Source organism: Lampetra planeri, chromosome 40 (genome assembly GCF_965212315.1).
Source record: "Lampetra planeri chromosome 40, kcLamPlan1.2.h2, whole genome shotgun sequence".
NCBI classification, from domain to species: Eukaryota; Metazoa; Chordata; class Hyperoartia; order Petromyzontiformes; family Petromyzontidae; genus Lampetra; species Lampetra planeri.
In genome coordinates, this window is record NC_136146.1 from 8601007 (window position 1) to 8615470 (window position 14464).

At 49.0% G+C, this 14464-nt stretch overlaps 1 protein-coding gene across 1 annotated transcript in view; it reads left to right on the forward strand.

The window, feature by feature from the left end:
* Positions 1-2635: 2635 nt before the first annotated feature.
* LOC144731694 (plexin-B3-like) overlaps positions 2636-14464 on the forward strand; it is a 105430-nt gene continuing 93601 nt past the window's right edge. Inside the window, 1 exon segment of the mRNA XM_078612871.1 lies at positions 2636-3287. The gene's annotated coding sequence lies outside the window, so the exon portion shown is untranslated.

The following is a 14464-nucleotide window of genomic DNA, read 5'->3' on the forward strand; positions in this document are numbered from 1 at the left end:
TAAGGAGTTGTTAGTGAGTGAGGAGTTGTTAGTGAGTGAGGAGTTGTTAGTGAGTAAGGAGTTGTTAGTGAGCAAGGAGTTGTGAGTGAGTAAGGAGTTGTTAGTGAGTAAGGAGTTGTCCCTTGCTTTTTATTCGAGGCGTGTGCGGCGATGACGCAGCCATCGATCGAGGGTCGAATTCGAACCGCGTCGTGTGATTATCGGCATCGCGCTCGCTGAAGCTGTTGATGACTTCAGGGAAGTCGCGTGCTGTAGACGCAACTGCGCACAATTCTGAGTCACTTATAACCGCTTTGCCGTTACTTATTGCCAATTATGGACTCAGACTATTGTCCTATCATCTCGTAGAGTCCCTGGCACCTAATAATATGCTACACAGTGGCAGTGGAGGTCGCAAAATGCCGATTACTAATAAACTCCAATGATTCGATCGAAATTAAGGATTTCTATCGGATCATTGGGGGGGGGGGGGGGGCACGTGCCACCCCCCCACTGACTCCGCCAGTGCGTGTGCGTGCTACACACACGGTTTACCCCGTGTTCTTGTGCAGGGAAATTGTGTGTTCAGGTCCATACGGCGTACAGCCGTTTCATGATGGGCTTTGCAGGAAGGAACGCATCTACTACACCACAACCCCCCACCACCACCACCCCCCATCATCCCACCTTGGGTCCAGTGACTGCGTGCGTGCTGCAGCAAGCCAGCAGCAGCCAGGCTATGAAGCAGGGACGATGTGTCGCTGACTGATGTGGGCTTCCAGCAGGGGGCGATGTTGTTAACGTGGTTCGCGTCAGCTTGCACAACAAAGGGGAAGAATTCCCCTAAAACTTCCTAAAGCCAGAGCGCGCGGGTATTGTGATTAACACATTCCTGTGGTAGGAACGTTGGGTTGCTCGGTCAATGGCCAGGGTCAATGGCGGCGTGGTGTATTCCGCAAATATGCCCGACTGTGAGGGCGGGCACAAGCCGGCGTGAGTAGGTAAACGTTGAGTTTTATAAGGGCACCACGGGGTGACCAGCCCCTCCCCACCCAGCCCACCCCTCGCACCCCTTACCCAGCCCCTCCCCACGCTCCCCACCCCACCCAGCCCCTCCCCACCCTCCCCTCTCCACCCAGCCCCACCCCTCCCATTTTTGGATTCACGACGGACGGACGGACACAATAATCCCCTGTGGGCTGGTGGAACCCGATAGTTCCTACCAGTAAGAGTATACATCGGATTGCATTGCCTGTGTGACATAAGTGGAGTCGTGTTTTGTTGCGTGCACAGTGAGAAAAGGGTTCGCTTTACTAATAATTGCGCAATGGATTTTTTTGGGGTCCACTTTGAAAATGGGTCCTCTGGATGGCACGCGCCATGGCTATTTGGGTGCATTTTGAAATTTTTGTCCGGAGTTGCATCAGAGACGTTTGGGTGCACGTTGAGAAGCGTCTCTCAGGCTCCGATAACTCTGGGGCTTTTGGGGTGCCCTATGAGAATACGACGATTGAATAGTGAGAAAAGTTCGTCCTATCGATATCCACTCGAGCTTTGTGGGTGTACGTTGAGATGGGTGCCTGTGATCAAAATTGGACGAAGATTTTTGTTGGTTCACTTTGAGAAGTGGTCATTTGTCGAGGATTTGCACAAAGCGGTTTTTGGGTGCACTTTTAGAAGTGTACATTTGTCCAAGATGTGTACCACGGCTTTTTGGGTGCACTTTGAGAAAGTTCCACGTGGCCATAGTTTCACCACAGCTTTTTCGGTGGACTTTGAAATAGGTGCCCCTGTAGTGTAAAGTTGCACCAATGTTTTTTTTTTGTTAGTTCACGTTGAAAATGTGCCCTCCGCTCCGGATTCAGCATTACTTTTTTCGGCGCACTTTTGAGAAAGGTCTCCGTCAACAGAGTTTCTCCAAGGGATTTGAGAAAGTTAATGTTCTCTTTTGTGAGAATGTTTCAGGAAATCTTTGGGTGCCCTTTAAGAAAGTGAGTCTCTCTTTTGCGAGAATACACCAGGAAATATTTGGGTGCCCTTTAAGAAAGCGAGTCTCTCTTTTGGGAGAATGCACCAGGAAATCTGTGGGTGCCCTTTAAGAAAACGAGTCTCTCTTTTGCGAGGATGTTGCAGGAAATCTTTGGGTGCCCTTTAAGAAAGCGAGTCTCTCTTTTGGGAGAATGCACCAGGAAATCTGTGGGTGTCCTTTAAGAAAACGAGTCTTCCTTTTGCGAGAATGTTGCAGGAAATCTTTGGGTGCCCTTTAAGAAAGCGACTCTCTTTTGCGAGAATACACCAGGAATTTTTTGGGTGCCCTTTAAGAAAGTGAGTCTTCCTTTTGCGAGAATGCACCAGGAAATCTTTGGGTGCCCTTTGAGAAATTAGCCGGGACTCTTTGGGTGCCTTTTGAGAAAGCCCCCCCCCCCTCCCCCGGGGCGAAATACAGCGCGTGGCTTCTTGTTGTTGTTGTTGTTGGTATGGGTGCAACTTTGAGAGAGGACATCTGTGGGGTGCACGCTGAGAAAAGTGTTTTGGGTCTCTCACGGGAGGGGAATGCGGGCGGACCGGAGGGGCGGCCCGCGTCTCCATGGCGACGGGGGCCTTGCCCTGACATGGCCGCTCCCCCAGCCCCGCCTCCACGCCCTGAATCTCCCCCCGCCCCCTCGCCCGCCACTCGGGGTGCTCAGAGGGGTCGGGGCTCAAAGGAGCCCTCGAGGGCGGTGGGAACCGGGTGGTCGGTGAAGAACGTCCATCAGCATCATCACCATCACAAACATCATCATCAGCATCATCACCAACATCATCACCACCATCAGCATCACCATCAGTATCACCACCATCACCAACATCATCACTCGCGGAAACATCATCATCACCAACAACATCATCAACATCATCAACATCATCAGCAGCAGCAGCTTCACCAACAGCAGCTTCACTGTCAGATTCATCATCTGCACCACTTTCACCAACTTCATCAGCACCCTCCTACGCCATCGCCATCATCATCATCAGCACTTCCGTCATCAACATCCATCGCGAGTAACATCAACATCTTAACCGCTACAGACGACATCATCATCATCACTTACATCATCGTCGTCGGCTACATCTGCGGTACTTTCAAAAAGTTAGTCAACACTTTTTACACGTGGGTCATCACCGCTGATATCATCAGCACCACCATCAACATCACCACCACCATCATTATCACCACCATCAACATCACCACCATCAACATTACCACCACCATCACCTGTTTCATCATCATCACCACCACCACCAGGAGTTGAGACTGCCTCATCCAGGTGAGACTCGGATGGTAATGTCAATGGTGTTGACACATTTTTGTTACTGGTGCTGACGATGATAGTCATGAAGATGATGATAGTGATGATGATGATAGTGATGATGGTGATGATGATAGTGATGATGATGATAGTGATGATGGTGATGATGATAGTGATGATGATGATAGTGATGATGGTGATGATAGTGATGATGATAGTGATGATGATAGTGATGATGATGATAGTGATGATGATGATAGTGATGATGATGATAGTGATGATGATAGTGATGATAGTGATGATGATAGTGATGATGATAGTGATGATGATAGTGATGATGATGATGATGATAGTGATGATGATAGTGATGATGATAGTGGTGATAGTGATGATAGTGGTGATGATGATAGTGATGATGATAGTGATGATGATAGTGGTGATGATGATAGTGGTGATGATGATAGTGGTGATGATAGTGATGATGATGGTGATGATGATAGTGATGATGATAGTGGTGATGATGATAGTGATGATGATAGTGGTGATGATAGTGGTGATGATAATGGTGATGATGATAGTGATGATGAAACTTGTGATGATGATAGTGATGATGATAGTGATGATGATAGTGATGATAGTGGTGATGATGATAGTGGTGATGATGATAGTGGTGATGATAGTGGTGATGATGATAGTGATGATAGTGGTGATGATGATAGTGATGATAGTGATGATGATAGTGGTGATGATAGTGGTGATGATGAAAGTGGTGATGATAGTGATGATGATAGTGGTGATGATAGTGATGATGATAGTGGTGATGATGATAGTGATGATAGTGGTGATGATGATAGTGATGATGATAGTGGTGATGATGATAGTGATGATGATAGTGGTGATGATAGTGGTGATGATAGTGGTGATGATAATGGTGATGATGATAGTGATGATGAAACTTGTGATGATGATAGTGATGATAGTGGTGATGATGATAGTGATGATGATAGTGGTGATGATGATAGTGTTGATGATAGTGGTGATGATGGTGGTGATGATGATAGTGGTGATGATAGTGATGATGATGGTGATGATAGTAATGATGATAGTGGTGATGATGATAGTGATGATGATAGTGGTGATGATAGTGGTGATGATAATGGTGATGATGATAGTGATGATGAAACTTGTGATGATGATAGTGATGATAGTGGTGATGATGATAGTGATGACGATAGTGGTGATGATAGTGGTGGTGATGATGATAGTGATGACGATAGTGGTGATGATAGTGGTGGTGATGATGATAGTGATGATGATAGTGATGATAGTGGTGATGATGATAGTGATGATAGTGGTGATGATGATAGTGGTGATGATAGTGGTGATGATGATAGTGATGATAGTGGTGATGATGATAGTGATGATAGTGGTGATGATAGTGGTGATGATGATAGTGATGATGAAAGTGGTGATGATAGTGATGATGATAGTGGTGATGATAGTGATGATGATAGTGGTGATGATGATAGTGATGATAGTGGTGATGATGATAGTGATGATGATAGTGGTGATGATAATGGTGATGATGATAGTGATGATGAAACTTGTGATGATGATAGTGATGATAAAACTTGTGATGATGATAGTGATGATAGTGGTGATGATGCTAGTGATGATGATAGTGGTGATGATGATAGTGTTGATGATAGTGGTGATGATAGTGGTGATGATGATAGTGGTGATGATAGTGATGATGATGGTGATGATGATAGTGATGATGATAGTGGTGATGATGATAGTGATGATGATAGTGGTGATGATAGTGGTGATGATAATGGTGATGATGATAGTGATGATGAAACTTGTGATGATGATAGTGATGATAGTGGTGATGATGATAGTGATGACGATAGTGGTGATGATAGTGGTGGTGATGATGATAGTGATGACGATAGTGGTGATGATAGTGGTGGTGATGATGATAGTGATGATGATAGTGATGATAGTGGTGATGATGATAGTGGTGATGATAGTGGTGATGATGATAGTGGTGATGATAGTGGTGATGATGATAGTGATGATGATAGTGGTGATGATAGTGATGATGATAGTGATGATGAAACTTGTGATGATGATAGTGATGATAGTGGTGATGATGATAGTGATGATGATAGTGGTGATGATAGTGGTGATGATGATAGTGATGATGGTGATGATGATAGTGATGATGAAAGTGGTGATGATAGTGGTGATGATGATAGTGGTGATGATAGTGGTGATGATGATAGTGGTGATGATGATAGTGGTGATGATGATAGTGATGATAGTGGTGATGATGATAGTGATGATGATAGTGGTGATGATGATAGTGATGATGATAGTGGTGATGATAGTGGTGGTGATGATGATAGTGATGATGATAGTCATTAAGATGATAGTTGGGATGATTATAGTGATGATGATAGTGGTGATGATAATGATGATGGTGATGATAGTGATGATGATAGTGATGATGATAGTGGTGATGATAATGATGATGGTGATGATAGTGATGATGATAGTGATGATGATAGTGATGATGATAGTGATGATAGTGATGATGATAGTGATGATTCGGATGATAGTGATGAAGATGATAGTCCATAATCCAGTTTTTTTATGGGATAGATCTGTATTATGGGTGATATTGGTCGCGAAAGCCTTTACGCGTTAAACTGAAGATGATAGTGATGATTAAAGTGATGATGATGCTACCGATGATACGAGTAGCGATGCTACTGTTTCTTCCTCTGCTGTTGCTGATACTGCTGATGGTTATGATGATCGGTGATTCCGGTGTTGATGATGTTGCTGGCTGATGGTGCTGAAGCGGATGTCATGATGCGAGTGATGGTGCTGATGATAATGATGCCGATGGTATAATTCTGCTGCTCATGCTGATCCCGCTGCTGATGATGATCATACAAACGCCTCCTCCGCCGCTGCTGCTGCTATTGTGTGTGTGTATGCATGTTGAACTTCTTTCGCACCGTACGTAGCCAATGGGGAGGTACGGATGATGATGATGTTGCTGATGCCAATGATGAAGCATTCAATGCCCACACCGTCCCGCCTGTACCCCCCCTGTTGTACCCCCCCCCGTACCCCACTCACACCGCTCTACAAACACCCAGATCCCACCAAAAGCTCCCCTTTCATTGACGGGGAGGATGGTGGTGGTGGTAGTGGTGGTGATAGTGGTGGTAGTGGTGGTGGTAGTGGTGGTGGTAGTGGTAGTGGTGGTAGTGGTGGTGGTAGTGGTGGGGGTGGTAGTGGTGGTGGTGTAGCGGTGAGCGCTACGCTACGAACCTGGCGACCCGAGTTCGATTCCCGCTCACACAGGTCCTGGGTCCTCCCCTAGGTCGACTCGGCCTCAAGTGAGCATTTTGGTCACGATGTGTAAACGATATCGCCACTGGAGAGACAAAGGCGGCCGGGCGTGGTGCTGGCTACTCCCACCCCCTCGTGTGCCGTTCTGGCCTCCATAGGTGCTGCTCGCTGACAGCACTTGCCCCATTAGTCTGTCGCAGGCTATACGGGGGATCTTTGTCTTTGGTGGCTCAGGCAACTTCTCTATAATAATTCACCATCACGACAACGAGGTTCTCTCTCTGTGTGTGTGTGGCGTGTGCGTTGTGTTTTACCGGTGTTGATTTTTTTTAAACAAAAACTTTGCTCACATAGGGCAAACCTCGTTTTTAACGTTTATTTACAAATCCTTCGCGGCAAACAGAACCCCGGGGGTTGGCGCTGGGGTATTTTACAACACGTGGCGACCTCTCGGGTGACAGGCAATCCCCCCCCCGACCTGTACGTTCATTGTAAGCCACCCGCAGTCGGCACCACCACGAAGGTTGCCATCGGCGGCAACGACGGCAGCGGTGCCGGAATCATCATCAGCAGCAGCATCATCAGCAGCAGCTGTAGAAGCAGCAGCATAAATCAGCAGTCGCAACTGGAGTTTCAGCAGCATCAGTAACAGAATCATAAGTAGCAATTAGAGAATATGTAGATGCATCAGCAGTTGATGCATCAGCAGCAGCTGCTGTAGAAGCAGCAGCAGCATAAATCAGCGGTAGCAACTGGAGTTTCAGCAGCAGTACCAAAATCATAAGTAGCAATTAGAGAATCAGTAGATGCATCAGCAGTAGATGCATCAGCAGCAGCTGCTGTAGAAGCAGCAGCAGCATAAATCAGCAGTCGCAACTGGAGTTTCAGCAGCAGTACCAGAATAATCATCAGCAGAAGCAGCAGTTATATAATTAGCAGAAGCGTACATCAGCAGCAGTGGCAGCAGCAGAAAGCATCTTCAGCAGCAGTAGCAACTAATTTCAGCAGCAGCAGCAGCAGCAGAATCATCAGCAGTAATTATTGAATTGGCAGCAGCAGCAGTAGCTTTAGGAGCATCAGCAGCAGTAGCAACTGGAATTTCAGTTTCAGCAATCGAATCATCAGAAGCAGCAGTGATAGAATTAGCAGAAGTATCACCAGCTGCTGCTGCAGTAGTTTTATTAGTAGCAACAGCAGAAGCAGCATGTTTCAGTATTAGCGTTAAAAACAAGCAATAATCAACAGCAGCAGAAGTGTAATCGGCAGTATCATTATCAACAGCAGCAGATGCGGTCAGCAGAAGTAGCGATGGCAGAATCATCATCTGCAGAAGTGTTATCAGCAGCAGCAGAAGGAAATCCACTGACATCCTCTGCATCATCATCATTGTGAAGTCATTTTGATTTGTTAGATTAATGATCCCATTTAGAGGTAGGAACCTCCTGGTTACACCAGCCCCTCGTGCAGGGAGGGGCTGGGTGGGGAGGGTGGGGCTGGGTGGGGAGGGGAAGGTGGGGCGGGGTGGGGAGGGGCTGGGTGGGGAGGGTGGGGAGGGGCTGGGTGGAGAGGGGCTGGGTGGGGAGGGTGGGGCTGGGTGGGGGGTGGGGCTGGGTGGGGAGGGGCTGGTCACCCCGTGGTGCCCTTATAAAACTCAACGTTTAACCTACTCACGCCGGCTTGTGCCCGCCCTCACAGTCGGGCATATTTGCGGAATACACCACGCCACCGTTGACCCTGGCCATTGACCGAGCAACCCAACGTTCCTACCAGCTCCCTCCGCAGGAATGTGTTAGTAAGTTGCCCGGATATGATACAAGACAGCCAATGAGAGACCACGATGCTATATAGGGGCCCATTCATCAATTAGGAATCGTCTGAGCCTCCGATCGCCGACTTAGATTGCACGTATCCTCAGCAGTGGGAATTTTTTTAATGTCGGGAACCTGGTATGACCTCCTCTAGGTAGGGGGCCATCCATAAATGACGTCACGCACCTGGGGGGGGGGGGGGGGTCAGACATTTGTGACGATGTGTGACGTCACATAAAAATGCCCAACTTTAAGTAATTAAATAGACTTTTTAATAAATGTTTTCTCCTACAATATCAGAGTGCAGCGCCACATTAAATACGCACTACAATGACAATAGTTTAAAGCGATTTGAAGCATGTTTTATATATTTTGGTGGGGGGGGGGGGGCAGAGCTTTGTGACGTCATATTTGAGGGGGGGGGGGTTCTGACTTTTTGTGATGCCGTGTGACGAGGTGGGGGGGTCAAAATTGTCCAAAATCACGTGACGTCATTTATGGACGGCCCCTAGCTTCCGACTAAAACGAGGCCGGTTTTTCCTTCTCCCGGCTTAGGTCAGCTTGGGTGAACCCCCCCCCACCCCCAACGATACCCGGCTGTGACGCGCGGTTACGAAAAACGCGGGGTCACGAAAGGCAACAGCAAAAAAGGGAACCAAAAACAAATATCGCAAGGAGGAGCGGTGGGGGGAGGCGTGGTACAGGATATACTTGCACCGAGAGACGGGGGGAGGAGGAGAGGAACCCGTGAATTGATTTTGTGAAACAGATTGACGGCATCATCCGCACACTCCCTCTCTCTCTCTGTCTGAAGAGAGGTGTCTGGGGTTGGGCGGCGGGGACATGTCGCCTGAAGCGATGTCGCGTGAAAGGATTATGACCTCGGGAAGGAGATGGAACGATGAAATCCGCTTAGCGCGCAGGCTGATGGGTTGGGTTTGTGAGCGGGTGGAGCGGTGGTAATGCTCGCGCCTCGCAGCTTCGAAGGGCCTGGGTTTGAATCCCCCTGACGGGCACCTTCTTGTGCGGCGTTGTGTATGTTCTCCCCCTGTTCTGCGTGGGTTTCCCCCGGGTTTTCTGGTTTCCTCTATAGCTCGGGCACCACGGTGGCTAGGAGATGTTAACTACCTTGCCTGGTATACAGGAGGTCGTTGTGCGTTCGATCCTGAGCCTGGCGCCTGCTGCTTGCCGCTGAATATTTGTAGTTTGCGTGTCTGTGTGTCTCAATCTCTCTCTCCACGTGGTCGCGTTAATTTTTTCTCCGGTTCCTCCGGGTTTTTTTCTCTGCATTTCTAAATACGTGTTTCGAGTATTTGGATGCTATACATCTCCACGTGATAAGCCACTTCGTTGAGCTGTCATTTGTGGACAGGTCGCTCCTGACAAAAGAGCTAACACAGCTAACATTGGGCCTTACCTGGTAAAAAAATAAAAAAATAGCTTGAAAGTTTAAAAACACTTACGTGACGAGCATTGGCCCATTGTCTCACTGCTGACAATGAACCTGCAAATGACGCATTTGGGATCACACGCAGCAGCAGCGGCATCTTCCCCAGTGTTGTGAATACCTGGCAGGACCCTCCTGCCAAGAGAGTCTTGAGTGCTCGGTGATGAGGCTTCCCTTGGTGAACAAGGATCATCGCAACAATAACTCCAATACAATCTATCTTTTGTGTAAACAATACTAATGATTACATTGACAGATGGCAGCATCTTGGAGATTCCTCCAAACTGCTACCGTGGCTGATAATTATTCAATGACATTTTCACCGACAACTGACAAAATAAAATAAGCAGGCAATGTCTGCTTCAACATATCCGTCTCTCCGTGTAAAATAAGTAATATTTTTTAAAATACTTTTAAAAAAATCACGCTTTAATGAAATGTACCGTATGAGTAATGGCAGAACTCCACGACTCCAGGAAGTGGCCCCGAAGCTTGCCATAACGTAAGGGGCCATGGTGATTTACAGCCAACGTGAGTTGAGCGTGGACAATTAGACCCAAGCCGGAACATAACATAAAAAATAATGTTAATTTTTTTGATATAATATAGTATTGTCATTAGTAATACATAAGTATACCAAGTTTGCAGTCGATACCACATTGGGAAGTGGGTTAAAATTGAGTTACACGATTTGACGATACGACAATAACAGACAGAATGAGTTAATAGAAAGCGTGTTCAAAAGAATGTTTAAAAATTTACATTTATTTTTTTAATGACTGGTTTCAAATCAATGGTGGCGAAGCAAGTCTGACTGCTGATGAAACACCGCGTTTTGCAGGTGCCATGCCGCGCTGCGAACCCGGCCACCTGGGTTCAATTCCTGCTCACGGCCAACACCGGTGACGATTATTTGAACCGGTCCTGGGCCTCCCCTAGGTCGACTCGGCCTCAAATGAGTACCTGGTGCGATGTGGAAACACCGCCACTGGGGAGACAGAAGCGGCCAGGCGTGATGTTGGCCACCCACCCCCTCGTGTGCTGTGCCGGCCTTTATAGGTGCTACTCGCTAACAGCACTTGCCCCGACAGTCTGTTAAGGCTACACGGGGGATCTTTGCCTTTGTCGGACTGGTATTGCGCACTGTTGTGCACGTGAATGGGCGAGTCGCCGGTGATTGAAGTCCCCCCCCCATCACCCCCATCACCCCGTGGCTCAAACTGTGGCGACCTCGTCCCGTCAACACTCTGGGCTCTCCGTGACTGCTGTGTAACCGGTGCATGATGCAGGGACCGTCCATAGAGGGGGGGGGGGGGGGGTACGGGACTCTGGGGGAAATCACGCCGTGTGTGGCCGACGCCTTCGAACTAAAATCGGAAGTATTAATATCTTGACACCGCCACGTCGAACCGTGGGGTGGGGGGGAGACCCCAAAATTATGGGCCCAACCCCCCCCCCAAATCGTAGGCCACCCCCCAAAGCGAGGGGCCCAGGCCCCCCCCCCCCCCAAATCGTAGCCCCCCCCCCCCCCACATCGCAGGCCACCCCCCAAAGCGAGGGGCCCGGGCCGGTCGCCCCCGAATCGTCGTACTACCCTAGGGGTGGATGGCTCTGGCTGTGCATGAAGACTCCCCAAAGCCGTCGCCATCTCTCGCTCCCCCCCCCGCCCCACGGTTATTGCGAAGCAACAGATCCGTTGTAGCAACCTGGCGCACGAGCTGATCTTAATCGCTCCTTCTCCGCGTCGAACGCCCTCCCGCAAAGCATTCCGTCCGCTGCCGCCGCCCCACGCTTAGTCTCGCCCTACCGACCACCCTTTCAGTAATATTCTGCCGAAGCCAAGTCAATTTACTTAAACGTCTCGAGTGATGTCGTGATCCACGTTCCCCTTTCTCGCTCTCAGTTTCGATTCCGGCGTGCGCGCCTGTGTACTTCTTTGCACACTTTCTTTTTTAACTTTTGTTCCATTCGGCAGTTGTCACGAGGACTCATGTAACTACTTCGTGGACTCTCTCTGGCATGTCTGTAGCTGGGCAGGGCTCGCTGATGAGCTCCTTCTTCAAGGTCTCTCATGCTGTGGATTAGAGAGCATTCCTTTCTTCAAAGCCTTTCTCACTGGAATATCGAGCCAAGGTTACCACATCTGTTGCTAGTAGCTTAGCCAGCGTCTAGAGAATTAACTCTTTCGGAGGCTAATCCGTGATGCACGCGTGGGTGTCTTTGTTGTCTGCATATTTAATGTCTGTATCTCCTCTATGCGAGTGCGTGGGGAGCGGTGGCGCAGCAGTTAGCGCGCTGCGAACCCGGCGACCCGAGTTCGATTTCTGCTCACGGCCAACACCGGTGACGATTATCTGAACCGATCCTCGGGCCTCCCCTAGGTCGACTCGGCTGCAAATGAGTACCTGGTGCGATGTGTAAAGGTCGCCACTGGGGAGACAAAGGCGGTCGGGCATGGTGCTGGCCTGCCCACCCACCCACTCGTGTGCCGCGCCAGCCTTCATAGGTACTCGCCAACAGCACTTGTCCCAACAGTCTGTTAAGGCTATGCGGGGGATCTTTGCATGCTCGTGTACTTGCATGCTAGTGTGTGTGTAAGTATCATCATCCTCGTCATCATCCATGCTCAATCCACTGCTGAATGAAGGTCCTCCCCTTGCCAGACCGCCCATCCCACGAACAGCTTGCGATACAATAGTGTGTGTGTGCGCGCAATATAAAACATGATTGTTTACTGTTAATAGAGCGTCTAGCATGTGAACGTATCTCAAGATGCTGTCCAATTGGGGGGTGGGGGGGTGGGGCTGCGGGGGGTGGGCATGTTAATTGAGAATGTTTGTTTTAGAAATCGAATGCACGGGGGGGAGAGACTCGTGAGAAGAGGGGGAGGCCACCAGGTGGGCAGCGGTCGCACCACCAACACCACCACCAACACCACCAACACCACCAACACCACCAACACCACCACCAACAACAACAACACCAACACCACCACCAACCACCAACACCACCACTAACCACCAACACCACCAACACCACTAACACTACCAACCACCAACCACCAACACCAACCACCAATACCAGCCACCAACCACCGACACCACCAACACCACCACCACCACCAACACCACCACCAACCACCAACACCACCACTAACCACCAACACCACCAACACTACTAACACTACCAACCACCAACCACCAACACCAACCACCAATACCAGCCACCAACCACCGACACCACCAACACCACCACCACCACCACCAACACCACCAACAACAACACCACCAATACCAGCCACCAACCACCGACACCACCACCAACACCACCACCAACCACCACCAACCACCAACACCACCAACACCACTAACACCACCAACCACCAACACCAACCACCAATACCAGCCACCAACCACCGACACCACCAACACCACCACCAACACCACCACCAACACCACCACCACCACAGCCACCACCAACCAACACCAGCCACCAACCACCAACACCAGCCACCAGCCACCACCAACCAACACCACCACCAAACACCACCACCACTAACACCAGCCACCAAACACCAACCACCACCACGGTGTAGAAATGCGGTGGAAGAACGCAGTTCACGACCGAGTGAGAATTACAATAATTCACAGCCCTTTTGTCATCAATCCACAGCCTTTCCCCAGGCTGCGTTGGTCAAAGGTGGGGTAGAGGTGGGGGTTGGGGGTTGTTTGACCATACTTCACCACGCTAGTCAGGACGGGTTGGTGAAGATAGAAGTGACTCGGGGGGCCGTGCAAACATCACCCGCCCCCCCTCTCTCTATTTAAGGCCTCGACACAGAGACGTTGTCTTTCTGTGTGCCTATGTGTGTCTCTCTCTGTTTGTCTCTGTGTGAGTCTCTCTCTGCTTGTGTGTCTGTCTGTGTGTCTCCGTGTCTATATTTTGTCTCTCTCTCAAATTTAGCAATCTTTGGAAGAACGTCATCAACCAGGTGGGGTGTTGACTGTTGTTGTTGGCCGACTCTCTGTGTTGTATTGCATTATATTTACAAGTTTACTCAGTTTGTTTTCTCATTCATTTGTACCTGATGATGGTTGCTTGTGTTGCAATCGAAATGTCGTATTCTATTGTTATTTAATTTTCTTTCTTTCTACGTGACTTTACCGAAAGAACCAACGAGTAATTCCTGCAGTCACGAAAGCTTCGAATCTAGTTTTATCACCCGACAGTTCGCCACGGCCAGGGATCGAACCCTCGGGCTGGCCGGATTCGTGGCGCAGCGTGCCGACCACTGTGCCGCCGGAGACAGTGGAAGATGAGAGACGCGATCCTCTCGAGGTGCCCCGATTGGCTGAACGGGGGAGGGAGGTTTCGGCCAATAAGGGGCAGCAGTAGAGAAGAGAAGCAACCTCACATTAAAGCAAAGGGTTTTTTTTCTTGACTGTTTTGAGACAAGGGTTCGCTTGATGAAGTGGAAGGCAAATGGAGCAGCAGAATAATAATAATGATGTGGACACATGATGTAGGATGCACAGTAATAGGACAATTAAAAGAGTTATAGTTGTTCGGGA